The sequence below is a fragment of the Oncorhynchus gorbuscha genome, linkage group LG09 (genome assembly GCF_021184085.1).
Source record: "Oncorhynchus gorbuscha isolate QuinsamMale2020 ecotype Even-year linkage group LG09, OgorEven_v1.0, whole genome shotgun sequence".
NCBI lineage: Eukaryota > Metazoa > Chordata > Actinopteri > Salmoniformes > Salmonidae > Oncorhynchus > Oncorhynchus gorbuscha.
Genome location: NC_060181.1, coordinates 28,651,044 through 28,657,043, shown reverse-complemented (window position 1 = coordinate 28,657,043; position 6,000 = coordinate 28,651,044).

The following is a 6,000-nucleotide window of genomic DNA, read 5'->3' as shown; positions in this document are numbered from 1 at the left end:
TGTTAGGAAGCTCATTGACCAGATAGAACAGGAACTCACTGTCTTTTGACTGCCACTAGAATAAAAGTGTGAGTTTCTGCAACTAGAAGCCATTTGTGTAGGTTTAAAGGTTCCGCTTAAACTGAATTGACCCCAACCCAGGTGGGCTGGGATGTGCATATAACATTAACGGTTATTAACAACATAGCCAGTTGGGATAAACAAATGTTTGTAATGAAGGTGGGTGTTTGTATCATTTATTTTATTTACTGCATTTAACACGTTAGGAGGACTATTAGCAAAACAATCCTCAATTATTTCACATCACTCATTTGTTATACAAATGCTCTTATTAACTGTAATGACCTCTAAGGGTTTATACACACACACACACACACACACACACACACACACACACACACACACACACACACACACACACACACACACACACACACACACACACACACACACACACACACACACACACACACACACACACACACACACACACACATTACTTACTGCTGATAAAAATGAGTCCAGCGGCACTGACAGTTCTTTGTATGGGAGAGAGAGAAGTGTGTGAGCTCACATCAAGACACTTAGACTGAAGTGTAATTATACCGTCTACATTGATCCACATATCCAACAGGGGACCCATTGCATTACTGTGGTACTTAAAATGCCTGCTCTAAATGAGTGTGTGTGCGTGCCCATGTGTGTGGCTCTAAATGAGCTGACTTTATTGTCTGCTGATTTGTATTGTAACGTTCTCTCTCTCTCCTCCCTCTGCACCCCTGGCCTCTGCTACACTGATAAATGTCTTAATAAACCAATCAAGCTCACCCACACAGATGTTGATGTTTATTAGCTATTGTCCTGAGAGGAACAAGGTTGTAATGTTGTGCTTGAGGTTCCACAATGACTTCCCGAGGTGGGAGATTCTAAGAGCTCAGTCATACATTTTACAATCACAATGATTCCATGTCTGTCTCCACTGTTCTGTTCCATCATATCTCACTCCATCTCTCTTACCTTCTCTCTTGTGTGAAGGCATCCATTGTGAATCTACTGTACACAGCCTCAATTCATCGAGCGATAGTAAAGAATATTGATACGGTGAAATGGATTTCTATAGACATTGATCCATGCAACTACTCAATCAACAAATCAATGTCAGGCAATGCATTCTCCATTATATCCTTAGACATAGTGTAAGTGTTGAGACGATAGTCCTCTCATATGGAGTTAATAACATAACACACAGTACCATTGCTTTTACAGTATTATGCTGCAGCAAACAGTTATGAAACAACATACAAACATCACACTATGGCTGCATCTCAAATGGCACCCTCTTTCCTATTTAGTGCACTACTTTTGAGCAGGGCTCTGAGCCCTGTTAAAAAAAGTACACTAAATGGCGAAATAGGGTACTATTTGAGATGCAGGCATATTTTTAACAGTTACACCATACAGAACCCTTGAACACTGATCGGATAAGCAATATTATTTTGAATACTTTTGGAAATAACAATATTTGTGTGGGTTTGTATAACAATAATGGTTTGTTCTAATTGAATAGATCACAATGTACGGGGTAGACTCTGGTTGTGTTTAGTTTATTTAATGTGTGTGGGGTTGAGTGAGGAGGAAGAGAACAGAATGCCCCAAACAGGGTCAAAGAGTCACAAAGAACTGGAGAATATCAGCCTCCAAAACGCTTCCTTTTTTTGTTATTGGTGACTGATACTATTTAGAGCCCCTATCAAGGCCACACAGTGCGAACTAAGACACAAGCTGTGGAAAGACATGTACTAAATGAAAATATGTTGCCTTAACTGTGAAAAAAAGAGAACAAGAGGTGTGAAAAGAAGTAGAGAAAAGAGAAGAGGGGAAATAAATTGATCTTTCAGCACTTTTGGATTTTGTTAGGTTTGAGTTTTTTTCATAACCTACCCTGTTTTGCTCTTTCTACAGTTCTCTCCTTCCACCCCTCCATCTCTATCTTTCCACTTCTACACCCCTCCATTTCTTCCACTCTTCTACCTCTTCACAACTTTATCCACCTGGAGACATTTAGTGATGGCTGCAATAGGAAAGGGCTTTCTCTGGTCCACCAAGGAAAGTGACAAATATAGGGAAGGTAATCAAGGAGGTGATGGAGTCCAGGTGAGTAATGAGGCACGTGACGATGGTGACAGGTGTGCACAATAATCAGCAGCCTGGTGACCTAGAGGTCAGAGAGGGAGCACACAGTGCGCGGCTCCAGCCACCGGATACAGACCAAAATGATGGTCCTGGGGATCAGGAGCGGACCGGTCACCTCTGCTGAGGCGTGGGAACCTGTCGATCCGGCTGAGCATGGAGACCTAGAGCCCCGGAGAGAGAGCATACGTGACAGTGCCCACTCCCCGGCGCGCGGCTCCAGCCGCAGAACGCCGACCAAAGGGACGATCCCGGGGATCAGGAGTGGACCAGTCGCCTCCACTGAGGCGCAGAAACCTGACGGACTGGCTGAGGCGTGAGACCCCGATGAACCGGCTGAGACGTGAGAGCCCGACAAGCTGGCTGAGGCCTCCCTGGTAGCTCGAGTACTGACACCCGGAACCGACATACCTTCCAACACAAAAAAACAAAGGAACACTCCCCGATGCTTCCCTTAGATAAGGTGTTATTCTGTAACGATGACGCAGGTGCAGGTAAAATGTTTAATGAAAACAACAAACATGATAGTGTAACAGAAGCAAGGTAACATGAACACAGGTACCAACTGAGGAATGAACAAAAGGAAGGGACCTATAAAGGGGAGGTAATGAGGTCCAGATGTGAATCATAATGATGAGTACCAGGTGAGTGTAATGGTGAGTGCCAGGTGAGCGTAATGAGTGCCAGGTGAGCGTAATGAGTGCCAGGTGTGCGTAATGATGAGCGCCAGGTGAGCGTAACGATGAGTGCCAGGTGAGCGTAATGATGAGTGCCAGGTGAGCGTAATGATGAGTGCCAGGTGAGCGTAATGATGAGTGCCAGGTGAGCATAATGATGAGTGCCAGGTGAGTGATGATGAGTGCCAGGTGAGCATAATGATGAGTGCCAGGTGAGCGTAATGATGAGTGCCAGGAGAGCGTAATGATGAGCGCCAGGAGAGCGTAATGATGAGCGCCAGGTGAGAGTGATGATGAGTGCCAGGAGGGCGTAATGATGAGCGCCAGGTGAGCGTAATGATGAGTGCCAGGAGGGCGTAATGATGAGTGCCAGGAGAGCGTAATGATGAGCTCCAGGAGAGCGTAATGATGAGCGCCAGGAGAGCGTAATGATGAGCGCCAGGTGAGAGTGATGATGAGTGCCAGGAGGGCGTAATGATGAGTGCCAGGTGAGCATAACGATGAGCGCCAGGTGAGCGTAACAATGAGTGTAATGATGAGTGCCAGGTGAGCGTAATGATGAGCGTAATGATGAGTGCCCGGTGAGCGTAATGATGAGCGTAATGATGAGTGCCAGGTGAGCGTAATGATGAGCGCCAGGTGAGTGTAATGATGAGCGCCAGGTGAGCGTAATGATGAGCGCCATGTGAGCGTAACGATGAGTGTAATGATGAGTGCCAGGTGAGCGTAATGATGAGCGTAATGATGAGCTCCAGGTGAGCGTAATGATGAGCGCCGGGTGAGCGTAATGATGAGCGCCAAGTGAGCGTAAAGATGAGCGCCAGGTGAGCGTAACGATGAGCGCCAGGTGGGCGTAACGATGAGCGCCAGGTGAGCGTAACGATGAGCGCCAGGTGAGCGTAACGATGAGCGCCAGGTGAGCGTAACGATGAGCGTAACGATGAGCACCAGTTGAGCGTAACGATGAGCGCCAGGTGAGCGTAACGATGAGCGCCAGGTGAGCGTAACGATGAGCGCCATGCGAGCGTAACGATGAGCGCCATGCGAGCGTAACGATGAGTGCCAGGAGGGCGTAACGATGAGCGCCAGGTGAGCGTAACGATGAGTGCCAGGTGAGCGTAATGATGAGCGCCAGGAGGGCGTAACGATGAGTGCCAGGAGGGCGTAACGATGAGTGCCAGGAGGGCGTAACGATGAGTGCCAGGTGAGCGTAATGATGAGTGCCAGGTGAGCGTAATGATGAGCGCCAGGAGGGCGTAACGATGAGTGCCAGGAGGGCGTAAGGATGAGTGCCAGGTGAGCGTAATGATGAGCGCCAAGAGGGCGTAACGATGAGCGCCAGGAGAGCGTAAGGATGAGTGCCAGGTGAGCGTAATGATGAGCGCCAGGTGTGCACAATGTTGATTCCCAGGACCGGTGGTTAGTATTCTGGTGACGTGGCACACCGGAGGGGAGGAGCAGGAGTAGACCTGACATGGACATAACAGTCATGTTCATCTTAATACTGTTACCACCTTGTCAAATATAGTATATACACAGTCATTATTTTCTCAATAAAATAAAAGTGACAAAGTATCTCTATCGTACAAAGTGATAACGGAATCCTTTAAAGCTCAGGCACAAGACCAGAAAAAACGAAAGATTTGAATCTCTCATTTTCTGCATATCACATTACTTCCTAACCAGAGAATACCAAATGTGTGCGTTTCCAGTCTACACTTCATCATATTCCTCTTTAGTCATGCGGCTTCAATTAAATAAGCAGCGTGTAAGTGTAACTAAATATAGCTATCTGAACGCTGAGCGACCCAAGCAGGAATTACTGCCAGTGCTAAAATCCTCCATCCTCTCCATTAATATGCTATCAAAAGTTTGCTCATGAAAAATAAATTGGAAATAATGTAAAAGATACCTGAAGTTGTGGAACGAACATGCAGTGGTAATGCTATCCTCCCTCTTTCTTTCTCTCTCTCTCTCTCTTGCTCTCTCTCACTTGCTCTCTCTGTCTCTTGCTTTCTCTCTCTCTCTCTTTCTCTCTCTCGTTCTCTCTTTCTCTCTCTCGTTCTCTCTTTATCTCTCTCGCTCGTTCTCTCTCTCTCTATCTTTCTCGCTCTCTCTTACTCTCTCTGTCTCTTGCTTTCTCTGTCTCTGTCTCTTGCTCTCTGTCTCTTTCTCTCTCTGTCTCTTACTCTCTCTCTCTCTTGCTCTCTCTCTGTCTCTTGCACGCACTTTAAGCAATGATTGAAAGTCTCTTTCCTGAGTGAGCTCAAACTAAATAGCACCTATGGCTAGTACCTGCTACCTATCCTGCATACTTCATATGTGTAGCCTAAACCTCCAGCTTTGTAGCTTTGTCCAGCCATGTTAAATGATGTGCTGTAGGACTTTACCATGGTCATAGCCTGCTCGGTTTTTGGCAGCGGGCTCCCAGGGAGCTGCAGGACCTGGAGGAGCACTTGATGTCAGAAAGTATCTTATCTTGAAAGACAAGTTCATTGTCATCTTCTAATTACCGGTGAATCTAAACCATGTGGATAAATTACCTGGATAGGTCTGGCTTATGCGGTACATGGGGGTGGGGTAAGGGAGGGGGTGGGAGTGCATGTAGGTTATTGTTACAGTGGTGCGAGCCAGCCGTGGGGGCAGGTGATGGTGGTGGGGGGGTGGGGGGATGCAAGTAGGTTACTGTTACAGTGTGGCGATCAGGATGGGGGGGTGCAGGTTGTGTAACAGGGGGAGGCTCAGGGGTTCCTAATGGGGTAGTGGAGGGGTGTGTGTCTGTGTGTAAGGGGAGAGGGGATACAGTTACAGTGGGGCGAGCCGTCGGGAGGCAGGTGGTATAGGCTGTATGTGGTGGGGACAGGGGTTCCTTTTCAGCTCTCTGCTCTCTCCACTCTCTCGGCTCTGCTACATTATTCATCAGCATCGAGGGGATCAGTCTCTCCTCTGCAAAAGAGATGAGCACCCGCTGAGCATCCCTGAAACTATCTCTCTCTCAAAAACATGTTCATCCCATCCACGCAACATAATCACAGGTCATGACAAGAACTTGTCAAGTCTTCCTCAGTGTTTGCTGTTGAAGTATTCAGTGTTTGGCTACTTTGGCAAGTACTTTCAGTGAGACTATATAATT